The sequence below is a fragment of the Aulonocara stuartgranti genome (genome assembly GCF_965226115.1).
Source record: "Aulonocara stuartgranti genome assembly, chromosome: 22".
Lineage (NCBI taxonomy): Eukaryota > Metazoa > Chordata > Actinopteri > Cichliformes > Cichlidae > Aulonocara > Aulonocara stuartgranti.
The window spans coordinates 17,073,438-17,089,973 of NC_138957.1; the positions used below are offsets into that span (position 1 = coordinate 17,073,438).

Consider the following 16,536-nt stretch of genomic DNA (forward strand, 5'->3'; position numbering starts at 1 on the left):
TCTAGAAATAACAGAAGAAGAAGAAGACAAAGCGAGTGATACTGGGGTAAGACCGAGGAATGTATATGCCTTTAGGACATCTAAAGACTCTCCTCAAAATCAGAGAGATACACATTTTCATATTGTCTGTGAACCCTGAGGACGCTGTGGGGGGAAAACGATTCCTTGGAGAAAAGCTGAAGGTTTCATCTTATGGCATTAATGGCAAATGGGAGTTTTTTTTACATTGCTCTTACTACGAGGAGACTGTGTCACTTTAATTTAGGTCATTTGTAGAGATAATGAGATAAAGCTCTTAAAAAGCACCTTTTTTTCCTGTCAGTCCAGCGATCCCACATAGTCTGAGAAGATGTTAAAAAAGGTTAAAAATAGTCACATGTTAAACACTAACATGCTTTTCCCACAGTGACTTGTGCAGAAGAGTTTTACTTTGTAGATTACCACCCTCATAAAGGGTTGGATTGGGAATGAACTGCACAGTGAATGAATTAAGCCATTGTACGCCGCATAAATGAGTGCCTAGTTTGGTGATGGCACCATTAAAGAAAGTCTCTTTTTTTTCTGCTGTCAAGCACTTAATCATGGGATCCCTATTTACTGAGAAAACTGAAAAGAATGATTAATGGTTAAAAGTGGCTTTATTAATAATAATAATAATAATAATAATAATAATAACAAAGAAAAAAAGTCAATTAAGTTTTTGTTTATCGGAGCACATTCTTCAGCAAATCTGGCACCCCTCAAAGACAGTTTCAAATGGTCCCAGTGAAGAAATCCTAATAAAATAATTCATTTAAAATAGTTGTGGTTGCTGAAAGGTGCTGATAACACCTAAAAGACACAAAACATTGCTGCAATTGTCCTTTTTACTGCACTTTATTACAGAGAGCCTGCAAGTTTTCCATTTCACCTGTAGATGGGGTCAGCGCATCGTCTACAGGACAAAGTCTTACAGTGTCTGCAACAATAAGCTGCACAACCCTTCAAAATAAAGGTTCTAATTTGTCTTGTAAAGTAAGTAAGTAAAAGTTTATTTGTATAGCACATTTCACAGACAGATGTCACAAAGTGCTCCACAAGAGAGCTTATACTGCATTTAAGGATATGTAGCGATCGTGGCTCAAGAGTTGGGTGTTTGTTTTGTAATCGGAAGGTTGCTGGTTCGAGCCCCGGCTCGGACAGTCTTGGTCGTTGTGTCCTTGGGCAAGACACTTCACCTACCGCCTACTGGTGATGGCCAGAGGGACTTATGGCATGATATGGCAGCCTCGCCTCTGTCAGTCTGCCCCAGGGCAGCTGTGGCTACAACTGTAGCTTGCCTCCACCAGTGTGTGAGAGTGAATGAATAGTGGTATTGTAAAGCGCTATATAAATGCAATCCATTATTATTATTATTATAGCACATGTACAGGGTGGGCCATTTATATGGATACACTTTAATAACATGGGAATGGTTGGTGATATTAAAGTCCTGTTTGTGGCACATTAGTATATGTGGGGGGGCAAACTCCTCAAGATGGGCGGTGACCATGGTGGCCATTTAGAAGTCGGCCATCTTGGATACAACTTTTGTTTTTTCAATAGGAAGAGGGCCATGTGACACATCAAACTTATTGGTAATGTCACAAGAAAAACAATGGTGTGCTTGGTTTCAACATAACTTTATTCTTTCATGAGTTATTTACAAGTTTCTGACCACTTATAAAATGTGTTCAATGTCCTGCCCATTGTGTTGGATTGTCAATGCAACCCTCTTCTCCCACTCTTCACACACTGATAGCAACAGCGCAGGAGAAATGCCAGCACAGGCATCCAGTATCCGTAGTTTCAGGTGCTGCACATCTCGTATCTTCACACCATAGACAATTGCCTTCAGATGACCCCAAAGATAAAAGTCTAAGGGGGTCAGATCGGGAGACCTTGGAGGCCATTCAACTGGCCCACGACGACCAATCCACTTTCCAGGAAACTGTTCATCTAGGAATGCTCGGACCTGGCACCCATAATGTGGTGGCGCACCATCTTGCTGGAAAAACTCAGGGAACGTGCCAGCTTCAGTGCATAAAGAGGGAAACACATCATCATGTAGCAATTTCAAATATCCAGTGGCCTTGAGGTTTCCATTGATGAAGAATGGACCCACTATCGTTGTACCCCATATACCACACCATCCATCCAATGTGAGCTAGTGTCAGGTTTTGTTTGTTAACTTCACCATTCACATAAAAGTTTGCCTCATCACTGAACAAAATCTTCTGCGTGAACTGAGGATCCTGTTCCAATTTTTGTTTTGCCCATTCTGCAAATTCTGTGCGCCGATCTGGGTCATCCTCAGGGATGTTCGACTAATGCCACTCTCCAGTGACATGCGGCAAGTGCTACGCTGTGGGCTCTTGCTGAATGAAGCTAGGACAGCCACTGATGTTTCTTCATTAGTGACAGTTTTCTTGCGTCCACATTTTGGCAAATCCAAGACTGAACAAGTTTCACGAAACTTAGCAAGCAGTTTGCTGACTGTAGCATGGGAGATGGGTAGTCTCGTAGAGTGTCTTGCATTGAAATCTGCTGCAATGACCCGGTTACTGCATTCACCAGATATCAACACGATTTCGATCCACTCCTCTTCCTATTGAAAAAACAAAAGTTGTATCCAAGATGGCCGACTTCTAAATGGCCCCCATGGTCACCACCCATCTTGAGGAGTTTGCCCCCTCACATATATTAATGTGCCACAAACAGGACTTTAATATCACCAATCATTCCCATGTTATTAAAGTGTATCCATATAAATGGCCCACCCTGATTCATGTTTTTTTAAAGGACTTAAAATTTTGTATTTTCTTTAATTTTGAGATTCTTACCTGACACCCCCACCCTTCCCCCACCAAAAAAAAAAAAAAAAGATAAATAAATACCTTAATTCAATTCAGTTAATTAAGTTAAAGACCCTACAGTATTGGGGGGGGGGGGGGGGTACCTATTAGCAAGCACTTGGGAAGAAAAAGCTCCCTTCTAACAGGAAGTAATCTCAGGCTAACCAGGCTCAGGAAGTAGCAGCCATCTGCCCTGACTGGTTGAGGAGAAGGCGACAAGAAAAAGGGAGCATTAAAGCTCACAACTGTTTGTTCAAATCTGTGACATTTTGCAGCTACATTGCTTGTGCAAGTAAGTAAGTTCCTAATAGGTCATAATATTTTGACAGCTCCTGATTATTCCAGCTGTGACTAATAGCAAGAGCACTACGTGCAAAATGGGGGGTATTTGCATTCAAAACAGAACAACAGATTGTCACAAGACCAAAGGATATTGAGAAACTAAACAGAGGTTGCCTAATGGCTAGGTTAGGATGGGTTTTTGGTTTACACCCTGACCTTTTGACTTGACAGGCCTGGTGAGTGATGCTATAGAAAAGCAGAGCCATCCTTCCTTGACCGGAGAGCTACTGTCACGGTTTGCGGGGCAAGCCGTGTGGAGTTGAAATAGGACCCAAAATGCGGCAGCTCTGGTGCAGATGAGTGTTTATTTGACAACCGAAAATACAAACAGCAACGGTGTGGGTACCATGAAACAGGAAAACCTAAACTGGGTAGAACTAATAACACAAACCAGAAACGAGGATGCAGGGAGGTCCGGGGAAATACATACGGGAAGACGCAGGGAGACCGAGGGGAAACAACACAGACGAACCAGCAACTACCATGACAGAAGACACAACTTAAATACACTCAGAGAACACAGGGAGATTACACACAGGTGGGGAACACAGGTGACACTGATAAACATAACGAGACAGGGCAGGAGTGAACACAACATGACGCATACTGACGAGAGACTGTCAAAGTAAAACAGGAAGTACACAGAGGTTCAGACAGGAGGAGAGAGAGCACGGGGAGAACACAGACATAACAGGCTGGGGGAAACATGGACTAAACACAAAGAGAGACGAGAGCTCATAAATACACAGAGGGGCACAAAGGGGGTAAGAGTCACAAAGGGAAAACACTTAGGGAACACCACAACAGGACACCTCAGAAAACATGGCCTAAATAAGGAGCGAAAATACAAGGAACCAAGAATACTGGGCCAACATGGCCCAGGACCATGACAGCTACAGGATTAAAAGGGATCAAGATCATGTCAAACTAGCCAGCATACGCAAATGTCACTTATGACAGAATAAGAAGTGCTCCTGCTTTACTGCCTTCGACATTTGGTAAAAAGGTGATCCACTCTGACCTAACAAGGCTTGCACCAGTATATAATTTGCATATAGTGCATCAGGGTCTGATATGGCCTTTTTGGACCACCTTACCAAAACCAAGACTCAGCAGCTGAGTGACACACCCACACAGCCTAAAATGGGGGCCCTTTGGTTGTGCTACGACATGTCACATTTTCCATTTTCAGCCTCCCAGCCCATGTCTGCCACATTTCAACATGAGTCTACCCCTCTGGGCTCCTTGCCTCCTGCAGCCTCCAACTCTTCACCAAACTCTGATTGCTTTTTTTTTTTTTTTAGTTCTCTTCATTCCTCATTAATTTAAAAATTCAGCCAAACGTCTATATATTTTTGTTCTCCCTACCTCCTTCACCATTTTTTATTACCCTTCTCCTCTCTTCTCCTTCATTCCTCCTCTCTCCTAGCAGCCTTGGTTTCCAGCTGCAGACACTCAGAGCAGACACAGCACACTAGCCCACATCAAGGCTGCACTACTGGCACTCATGTGCATGTATGCGTGTGTGTGTGTGTGTGTGTGTGTGTGTGTGTGTGTGTGTGTGTGTGTGTGTGTGTGTGTGTCTGGAGCAGTCATTACAGTGAAGCCACACTGGGTTGTCATAGGCCCATTTGATATACTATAGGCTACCATCCATACTGATTTCTCACTTCCTTGTAGGAAATAAAAATAAATAAATAAAAAATAAAGCTCTGATGTAATGCCAGAGGCTGCTTTGGTTTCAAAAGAAAGGATGTGGAAGTGTACAGATGTGAGGTCTCAAATATGCCTTATTTATCTCATAACACAGACGAGGTCACAGGAAGAGCCAGCAGTTTATAGAGCAGCCGTGCACAGTCTGAGTCCGTCGATCAGCGCATGTCACACCTTGGATAAAAAAAATGTAAATACTTGTCAGTTTCACATGTAGAAATGTAAGTCTGTAGCTGAAAGAAAACAAGAAAGAAAGCGCGGGGTTAAGCGGAACCAAACGGGGGGGAGGGGGCGGGGGACGGCTGCACAGCATTGAGCGTTGCGATTGGATGACGAAGTTTCATTCACTCATAGATTTATAACGGTGGGAAAACACTGAATGTTGGACACACACGTGCGTGAGTGAGTGTGAGTGCACACCCGTGTGTGTGTGGGCGGATTCAGACGCATGTTTCACTTTAAGTTGACATGTGAGTGGCTTTTTTTTTCATGCTGAACCCTTTAATCACTCTAGATCTAGTGTGGCACTTTTATCAGGCCCAGAGTGCTCTGATAAAGTAAGTGCGACTCCTGAAGAATACATCATCATCCTCCACCCTAAAGCAGTCAAAACAGTGTGAGAAGCTTTCAACAGTGTGTGTGTGTCTGTGTGTGTGCATTCAGGCTTCTTCTGCTTTCCACACATCCGACCTCTATCTGCATGACGACCAGATATCCTTCAACAAGCCACTCAATTGTATGTCTTCCTTTGGTGCAGCTTGTATACCAAGTGTTCCTGTGTGTGTGTGTGTGTGTGTGTGTGTGTGTGTGTCACTGTGGCAAGAGCCTCACCCCTTTAACGCATTCCAGTATCCAGCACCCACGCACTCACCATGTGACCACAGTCAATGACAGGAAATAAGCTGATGTCAAATCTTGCTGCCTGCAACCCAGATCCTCTTCAGCTTCCAGTTAAACACTCAGCTTTGTATGCCTGAAACACACCCAGAGCATAGAGCTCAGTGTAAATCTATAGGAAAAGGGGTGGCATTTTTATGCAGTTCTCTTTTTTCCTATATAATGCTGCTGTTGTTTTCCCTCGCTTGAGTAATTCAAAAGACATGCTGTGGATGTGATTGAGCACATACCTCTTTTATATGCCCTTCTTAAAAGCCCATTCACTGTAGCGCATGCGGCAAAGTGTCTGTCAAAGGCAGGTGTAGCTCTGATAAAAACTTTCCTCAACAGTTATGTTTACATAGTTGACACCTGTACACACACAGACATATTATCTTGTTTCCTGTTCTCCGGTCTAGAGCCCCTTAGAGAGATTAGAATTCAAAGATTGCTGTTTAGAATATAAGTTCTTTTTTTTTTCATCTGAGACATGTGTCATACTGGGAGGAAAAGAAAAATACACAGACTAGATTTCATTAGTGTTCAGACGTGATTAAGTAAAACGTCTGCGTGGTGCAAAGTGTATGCTTTCTAAGCTAGAGAAATTAAAGTGCACAAGTTATTCCACTGCAGTCATTCCTCACTGCTTAATTAATTCTTCAGCAGCATTTGGTTCAACACATGCACCTCTGTGAGAAAAAAAATCAGTGTTTACATCACACGTGCCACAAACCAAACTAGAGTGTATGTGTGTGTGTGTGTGGGTGGGTGGGTGCACGTGCATGCATACAGAGTTGAATGAACACAGCCACTTCTATGTTCTCTCCAGCAGTAAACTGTTGGCTGTTAAGACAGAGCATGATCCCAAACTGAAAGTCAGTACTCCCTTTGCTCAGGTCTGTGCTTGTCTGCTTTGCTTAGTGCAGAATAAGAGAAAACTACACAATGCTTACAACAATCCAGGAGAAAAAGGGTGTATATTAAGCCTATATGACCAGTGATGGTGGTTTGGTATGTAGTATCTGTCAGGCGCAGTGGCCCGTGGACATGGGATGGACTCAAGTGCAGATTCAAAACCGGAGGCCAGGGGTGAGGTGTAACGAAAAGAGATTTTATTTTACAATGCTCAGAGGCTAACAGAAAGTGCAGACTAGAATCAATGAACATAAACTAGATGTCTGAGGCGAGAGAAAAATACTGTGATGATAACTAGATGGCAGGGATAACTGGGTGCAGGTACTGGGCAGGGGAAACTGTGGCGGGCCAGGGCACTGAAACAGAGGACAGAGCAGTCAGGGGAATTCCACAGAGGGTTGCGAGTGAATCTAAGGATAGTACACTGAGCTGTCTTACAAGCTTGCAGGTGGGGGTTGCGTGGAGGGGGGAGGCAGGAGAGGTCCAGGTGGGTGCTGCATGCAATGCAGGGAGGCAGGCAGGAGAGAATGGCAGCTCCAAAACGGAGAGGGATTACCGGCGGCAGCAAACTGGTATCCAGGAGAGCTTGCTAGGTGGGTTTCAGAGGCTGACGAGAAAAACAGAGATACGGTTAATACACACGATTAGTCACCAAGGAACGGACGTGAGGCCGAGAACTGACTAAAGTTGGCAGATAATCTGGCGAAGACCAGTTGAGTGCGCTGGTCATAAATACTGCTGGTACGATTGCCATCAGGTGAGGAACAACAAAGACTCCACCCAGTGGGGAGGAGCTGATGCTGTGGAAAACCACCCAGACCACGACAGTATCTTGCAGTGTGCTTTTCATTTCCTGATGGCACAGTTTTAGACTTTGGAGTTACCATTGGAAGCAGTGGCCAAAAATATAAACTAGCTGGTGGCAGTAAATGTGTAGCTGTCTTTTCTGCCACATACTCCTTAGCAATGTTAGCATTGTTGCCTCACAGCAAGCTAGTCCTGGTTTTGAAGCCGCCATCTTTCTTTGTGGCATTTGCATGTTCTCCCCATGGGTTCGGTCTGGGTTCTCTGGGTTCCTCCTACAGTCCAAAGACATGCAGTTAGTGGGGTTGGGTTCATTAGTGATTCTAAATTGGTGTCAGACCCAGGGTCCATGAGCAGTTTTGGACTTGTTTATATGTTGCTGGTGTGCACCGTGATTATGTGTTGTGTTTGTGTCCCTGGGTTCCCTTTGTACTGTGTGTGTGCGTGTGTGTGGTGTCCTGGTTTTCCTGGTGTGTCCCGTTGGGAGGCTGGAGGAGGAACACACACACCTGCAGATGATCAGGATCATCTGGGAGCAACATAGCAGTGTGGCTGAGCGCTCCTCGACGCTGGATTGTTACGTGACTACCCGTCAGCGTTTTCAGCAAAATCAATGAGTGTTAGTCTGTCGCTAGTTAACGGCTACCTCTGTGGATTTTCCAGCAGGAGTGCGGGAACAAGAGTGCAATGAGCACAAGTATCACAGGAGCGGAGACACGGAGCACGAGCACTGGGAAGAAGACACGACACTGGAGTTGGAAATGCAGGGGATTTATTGTTGTGTACTATGTACTTCACCGTAAATAAACCCAATGCATTCATCGCACTGCGTTTTGGGTCATATTTTCCCCACATTCCCACAGTCTGCCAGCTCAACGTGGCAGAACAAGCCAGCCACAATGGGCCCAGCGGACTCAGGAGTCGCCACGGAGGAGGAACTGCTCTCACAGCTATGGGATTACTGACAGAGCATAATCCGGGCTGCGGACCCAACCAAGAGACACGTACAGGTCGTGTTCTTTGATGAGTTTCTGTCCTCCACATCTTTTCCCCTGAACTTTATGGGTTTTAAAAAAATAACACGTATTGTAATGGATCTGAGGGCAAGCTCCTGTTTGAGTTGTTGGCGGCCCGAGGAAGGAGGATTCTGCCGTGCTCCTGGGAGCCCTTGCCGCATGGGTTTTCCAGCATCTCCGGCTGGCATTCCAGTCAATGTTTGCTGCCAAATCGCTCCATCCTCCCTTACGGGAGAGACGGCGCCCTCACCATCATTATCCCACTACACCTCCACCCACTCCTGCGGCTTCAGCCCAGTCAGCTGGTGACGGACCCACGGCCCTCATCACTGCAGTGAGTAAACCGGACTCTGTTATTTTTATTAATCCTTCCACAAGGGATTTACATGCCAAAGTACCGGAGTTGACCTTTTCCCCTAATGTGGTCCCACCTTCATGGAGGAGATGGCGCCTGTGCCTTCGTCACACCACCAATCAACCCACTATTGTGGCTTTTGAAGAATCAGCTGACTCTGGGCCAACCGCGCAAGGAGCCACAGTGAGTAAAACAGACTCTGTTGTTGGAGAAAATGTTTTTGCAGAGATACAAGAAAGAGAGACAGCTTCATCTAAACCCAAGGACAGTGCCCAGTCTGTTAATAATAAAAAGAGGCCCACACTGGAGCCTCTTTTTACTTAAAAGCTTAAAACCTCTGTGTTGCCAGAAAATGAACATGAACTGACAGCTAATTCTGAGTCCGTGTTTGGTGACTGTTCTCCTTGTGCCCCTCTGAGTCCAGAGTAGCAGAGCCTGTAGCTCAGTCAGTAGCTCAGTCACCGGATCAGCAACTCTCATCCTCTGCTGGATGTTCTGAGAAGCTCATTCAGACAACTGAGGGCTGCATATCACTGCCATTACTAGAACAGACTATCTGCACTGCACAGCCCCAGCTGCAGCATCCCAAGCCGGCTGTGTGCCCTGTGCAGTGGCAGTTAGCGTTGCTTCAGCCAGAGGATTCTGCACCTTCTGGTCCTGCGTCTACTCCTGCTGGACGGTCCGAGGGGCCCATTCAGCCCCACCATCATCTCACTTGCCTGCAGCTGCTACACCACCATCATCTGTTCAACCGACTGAAGCTGCCGCTCCAACATCATCACAAACACCTGTGGCATCTTCTGCTCATCCGTCTGCAGCTGCTACCCCACCATCACCTCACCTGCCTGCAGCTGCTGCACCATCGTCATCTCCACCGCCAGCAGTCACTACGCCACCGCCAGGACCTGCTCAGCCCAAGTCGGAGGTCTGTGCGGCAGAGGGACCCGTTCAGCCCAAGCTGGAGGTTGCCACGTCACCTGACAGACCTCCTCTGCCTAAGCCGGAGGTCACCATGTCGCCTGAGGGACCTGCTCAGCCCAAGCTGGAGGTCAGCACGTCATCAAAACCTGCCACAAAACCTGACGTGAGGAGGTCACGCCACCTGAACTGCTTTGTTGCCACTGCTGGATCGGCAGCTGCCCTCCAGTGTCGCTATGTCGCCACCACCGGACCCATGGCAGGCCACTGGAGCTGCAATGCTGCCCATGGTCGGCCGCCTGAGCCACTAAGTTGCTGCCACCAGCAGAGATGGGCAGTAACGCATTACTGTAATCCGATTACTTTTTTCAAGTAACGAGTAAAGTAAGGGATTACTATTGCAAAAAAGGTAATTAGATTACTGTAAGCACGCTGCATTACTGCGTTACTAAAACCGTGATTTTCTTGTGAGAGTGTCTCATGACAATGATGTAAGCGAGTGCGACGTTTGTGGCAACAGCTGTCTGCAGATCAACAGTGGATAATATATCGAGTGCGGGAGAGAGTATCAGCATGCAGCGTTTAAAGCATGGAAGTACTGACCTTACTTTGAGTTTGATTCCGTAAAAAGTGACAAAAACATTAGTGTCCGTTGTGCAGTGTGTGGGAAGAAAACTTCTTTTTACAGTGAAAAAAACCCCCTAAAATTCCGAGCAAGCACCGAGTGCGCTGCCACGAAATGGGAAATTCACAGAGAAACTCGTGGATTTTTCCACTGCCTGCTGCGACACACCTTCACCAGGGCAAACCTCTGCCTGCCCTACTCCTGCAATACAGGTGAAAATAGAACAACAGTCTGAGTCTTTGATTTTATTTATTTTCTGCTGTGTTTCACTTGCACTTGTTTGAAAGACTGAGTGTAAACACAAAAAAACTATTTTATTTTATGTGCTGGAATGTGCAGAAAATAGGTTTAAATATTAAACAAATTTCTTCCAGTCAGAGAATGTTGCATATAATTTAATTTTTGCTTGATGCATAAAGTTAAAAGATTAAAACTAATAAAACAAGTTTTAAAAAGAGACTTTTTCATTTGATTAAATTTTGTATGATGGAGTATGCATAAAAAGTAGAATTGGGCTGAAAGATCTATTGCTTTATTACCTATTCAGGTTGTAAATCCTGTTTTTAAAAAGTAACTAAGTAACTAATTACTTTTGAAAATAAGTAATCAGTAAAGTAACAGGATTACTTTTTTGGGGGAAGCAATCAGTAGTTAGTTACTGATTACTTTTTGCAAGTAACTTGACCAACACTGGTGGCCAGATCCGCCGCCGCCCACCAGAGCTGCTATGTCACTCCTGTTGAGAAACCGAGGAGCCGGGGTTTTCTCCCTGGAGGTATCAGGCAGAAAATGTTCTCCATGACCGAAGGTAGACTGGGTCATCCACCAGTCAGAAGTCGGAGGTTTGATTTCCAGTTTCTCCACTATGCATGATGAAGTATCCTTGAACACGACACTGAGTTGCTCTTGATGGATCCGTGTATGTACAGGCATCGAAAAAAGCACTTGCATGAATACATGTGTGTGACTGGGTTTGGCTTTTAGAAATCATGTTGTGTACTCAATAAGAGTAGAAATTAGCACCAGTCGTTTTCCATATGTGGAAATAATAGCAGCTTCTATTGTGTATACAAGCAGCAGAAATAAGCTTTCTCCAAAGAGTGAATGGCCTCTCTCTTAGAGATCGGGTGAGGAGTGGCCATACAGAAGGGGCTCAGAGTAGAGCCGCTAGTCCTCCACATCGAAAAGAGCCAGTTGAGGTGGTTCGGGGCTTTGACAAGGATGCCTCCTGGGCACCTCCTCGGTGAGGTATTCCGGGTATGTCCCACTGGGAAGAACTCCAGGATCAGACCCAGGACACTCTGGAGCGATTATATCTCTTGGCTGGCCTGGGAATGCCTTGGTGCCTTGGAGGGAAGTCTGGGCTTCTCTGCTTCGGCTGCTGCCCCCGCGACCCAGCCCCAGATAAGCAGAAGAAAATGAATGGAAGGAAATAATGACTTGATGATGTTTTTTAAGGGTACTTCCATAGGACACCCTGCAGTGGGGCAAGAAGTGGGAAGTAAAACAAGCTCTGGTGATTTGAGTTTCAGTGGCAATGAGGAGTTATTTTTAATCCACAAAGAGACACTTTTACAGCCACTTTCCAATATGTCAAGTGGAGGCTAGATGATCCTGAAGCTAGCTCTCTCAGTACACTTATGACTGTTTCAAACATGCTTTTTTTCCCGCCATAAATAACCTTAGCTTTCCTAGTATATGTATAGGCGAACACATGGCTAATCAAAGGCAAAGGCTTAAAATCCAAAGATTTTCGGACTCTTTCAGGCTAAAAATAATAAATAAATAAATATCTGGGACAGTTTAAAAGTGATAGAAACAGGATGTGATATGTTAATCTGTAAACTTTTTTTCACCTTTGAACAGAATTTACCAAGTCTGTGCTAACGTAACCACCTGCTGGCAGTAGCTTTAACGGACACGTATGAGGATCTCTCACTCTAACAGAAAGCAAAAAGAGGTATTTCACAATGCAAAAAGGGGTATTTCTCACTGTGTTAACCTTTTCCTGTTATCAAATTCTGGCAAAGTAAACTCCAGAGTTATGAACATCTGCTACTTATTTGTATCTTTTTTTAGGAGGACTCCCTGCACTACCACTATTGTAAATCAAAAAACTAAAACTGCAGGCTCAAAATGAGCCACACATACACTGAGCCAGTAACCAGTACACGCCTATTCGAACATCAGCCAATGAGTTTTTGACAAGGCAGTGGGGCGGCTGAAGTCGCTTGTGGTGTGTCAGCTTTTAAAAACCTAGAATGGTTGCAATGCTACTGGAGGAAAAACTCAAAAATTTGTGTTGATGCACTGCAAAAGTGCAAAAGCAAAGAGGAACTATGCTCAACCATCACCCACATATGGTATGAGGGGAATTACTTTGTTCACTACAGTCTCAAAAGTAACCACTCTCAGGCTTAACCAAAACTCATTATTATAAGGCTTACCCTGCAGGTACGAGCTCCAAGGCTGTTAATTTGCTTTGCAAGATGGTACTGCGGTTGCATCCATCTTTGGATGCACACTAGAAATCAAAAGCTGGGATGTAAAATATGTGTTTATGTGTGTGGAAAAAGAAAAAAGAGAGAAAGGGGTTTGGCAAGACCCTTTAATTGAAGGTGATCTGGAAAGAATCCACCACGTTACCAGTAATTAGATCCCACCTGTGTTCAAGAAGCACAGCAGTAAAGGGCACATGACCCTCAGTAACCTGTGCTCGCACAGCAGGCACAAACAGTATCTGTGACCACTCAGCTGATTACAGATAAGGCGAGATAACCGTTTCCATGTGACAGAATAACAGTTCTTCACAATACACTGAAAGAGCTGCAAATGCTAATGAAACACCAGCGGTGCTTTTGAAAGACCTTGTTAAAGTGCCGTACGCGGTAAGATGAAGCTTAAAGATTTCTTTAAAGTCCGATGCTGTAAAACAATATAGCTGTAAGGATGATACAGGTTTGAATTACTGATAGTGATTACTATACTTTTGCTTTTGCAGTGAGTGATTCCAGAGTAAGAAGGCAGAAAAGGATTTAGACATTCAACAGAATGCATGGTGCGATTGCGTGCAGATAATTTTCATTTTATTTTCTTTTTTCTTTATTCTGTTGTTTCTTTATGCAGGTTAATTAGGATTAGCTCTCATTTTCCCACAGGAGTAAAGCCAAGATTCATATCCTGTACATTTTCTCCAAATGCCACTTTAAATTGCACATTAAATAGCAGTTATAAACTCTTCTTTCTTGGCTCCAGCTATTTCATCAGAAGAGTCAGTCCGCAGGTCTTTCCCAGGTAAAAACACGCCAACCGAAAATTTCTTGAATACAGCCCAGCACAATAAAAGGAGACGGCATGGCAATAAAGGCTTTGATATGGATGATAAACTCCCACACACAGCAGACTTTTGCTCATCGCGTATAACCCCAATCATACATTTTCTTTAACTGATTTCACCTCTAATCGGCCACGTGTTCGGACATTGTTTGGCGTCTTTCAGTTTAACAGTAAAATTGCTGAGTTCATTTGCTTCACATCCCCTGAATGACTAAGGGCCAACACAGCTAAATTTATCTGTCCTTCTGTCTTCCGCTTACTTAACTGTAAAAAGGCGCAGACTTGAAATAATCCCTCTGATCCACCCTTTAATCACCAGCCGTCCTTTTAAAAGACAAAAGAAACCTGTCAAATTTTATTTATCTTTTCCCGGCTTGTTTTCCGGTCTCTGCGGTTAATTTTTTGTGGAATGTGAAGAGCAGCTGTCACTTTAGCACATGAATGGAGCCAGTTTAGTGGCCCGGAGGCATCGGAGTGGATCAACGGCAGAGGAGGGACAGCTGGGCCTGAGGGGACAATAGCACTCTCAGTTAATCATTAATACTCTTAAATAACAGCAGCCAGGCACCAGAGGTTCACTCAGCAGTCTCTCCAGAATATTCCACCGGCAACAGGAGGACGCAGGAAGCCTCGGCTTGGAGGGTGACCCCAAACTGACACTTGTTAATTGGGTCCTTTGATGGGTCTGCTGGAGCTTTAAATTGCTGTCTGTTTGATGAGATTTCACCCATTGGCCATGAGCAGAATGACAACAGAATGATTTGATGTATTATAATGTTGGAAAGTGGTATTTAGGCCTATATTGTCTTCTTCTCAAAGTGCATCTGGTTGCCACGAAACTGACACTTGTGATTTGCCCCGAAGGATAAGAAAGTCATGTTAAAAAGGTGGGGGGTTTCCAGAAAAAGGCTGTTTATGCACATTTAATAGAGAGGAGTCTGATAACTGAAGGTTCTGCGTCCCGTTGTACTTTTAGAAAATCTAGGAACGGTTGGGATACTGTTGATGTTGGAACTCTGGTGGGATAATAGGACACCAAAAGTCTGTAAGTTGTGCTAGTCCCAGATTTCAAAATCAATTCTTGGCAAATCCGGACTTCGGGAGAAGCTAACATAGGAAAAATATAATGTCTTCTTCTAGTAGCAGCATTTTGGATCTATTGAAGTGTAATTTAATGAGATTTTTTTAACGATATGAAAATTACAAGTTTAAATAGGCCCGATCTAGATCCTATAACTTAGTCTATGTACCGTATTTTTCGTACCTTAAGGCACACATATAAGGCGCACTGTCGATGAACGGGTCTGTTTTCATACATAAGGTGGACCAGATTATAAGGCGCATTATGTGAAACAAAACAGTCAGATAAGTCAAATTTTACTCAACTCATTCTTCTTGCTTCCTCCACTTCCGTACCATTGATTGATTAGTGTTGAATTCTCTCGCAGCTGCTCTATTCCCATGTTGTTGCAGTATATTAATGACTAACCTCGTATTGTGGATGGATTATCTCAGTTGTTCTCCTGGCTGAAGTTTGGTCTGTTTACAGCATCCTGCCATGCTATTGCATTTGTCCTTAACCATCGGGAACCCTTACGTTAACTTTTCTTGAATCGAAAAAAGTTAGCATGCATCCTCCAGCTTCACTTATGTTATGCTAACATAGCTGTGTCGCTAGCGATCACATAGCACATAATTATATATACCAGCTAGTCCAACTTCAGTAACCCAAGAAACGTCACTGCTGTTTAGTTTTCTGTCTTCATTTATGTTGGAAGTGGTAGCAGAGCTGTACATCATAATTTTAAGTTTTCATGGATGCCAGGATGTTAAACTTAATTTAGACAGTTTTTAACTCTCAATGATGCTGCAGTGTTCGTTTGACTTTAGACACAGCTATAGTTTGGACCCAGATTACTCAGCGAGGCTCCTGACTAGTGTATACTATGACTTCTAATAATAATAGCTGCAGGCTGTGTTGACATAATGTCTAGTTGCATTTCTAGGGAGGTGGATGTCAGACTATTCCCAAAGGTTGCATCATGGCGTAGGGTTCAGAGGGGTTTGTTCAGTTACAGCATAAATGACGGCATATATTTCATAATGAAGCATAAATCCCCAGTAACTAACTCTCAGAAACTTTTTCAATTTTACATTACGTCCCCAGCTGAAGCTAGTTGCAGAATGGGAAAAGTGCATCACAGAAAACTGATACTGACATTGAATCCTGTACAATTAAGTGCCATTTAGTGCTCATAATTACACATAATCATAATACACATGTTTTGAAACGTTTATCAGTCAGGCACACAACCTTCACGTTAATATACTACTATAATTGCAAGTACGAGATCAATAGATAGATAGTGCAAAATAGTACAAATTTGCAGGTTTATGACATGTGTGTATATTTAATAACAGATTAGTTTTGTTTAAATTTGTTCTAACTGATGAAAATATAATATGGCCTGATATAAACTTCCTTTTGCTGGGCAGACAAGGAAGAAAGTCTGGGATGCTTTCATTTTGGAGCCACATTCATCAGCCAACTTGCTAGTGCCAGTTTGAATCTCTTTTTGGCTTCAGTGCTACCTTAATTCTTCATGGCACGAATTCAACAAGGTGCTGAAAACATTCCTTGGAGATTTTGTTCTATATTGGTATGATAGCATCGTACAGCTGCTCCAAATTTATCATCTGCATGTCCATAATGTGAATCTGCTCTTCCACCACATCCCAAAGGTGCTCTATTGGACTGAGATC

General features: G+C 43.9%; 1 long non-coding RNA gene across 1 annotated transcript; it reads right to left on the reverse strand.

The window, feature by feature from the left end:
- Window positions 1-6,894: 6,894 nt before the first annotated feature.
- Window positions 6,895-15,572, reverse strand: LOC309699577. The gene is made up of 2 exons (XR_014274397.1): window positions 15,263-15,572; window positions 6,895-7,326 (listed from the first exon to the last, which is right to left on the reverse strand). It is a non-coding gene; the product is annotated as an uncharacterized lncRNA (long non-coding RNA).
- Between the last annotated feature and the right edge of the window lie 964 nt (window positions 15,573-16,536).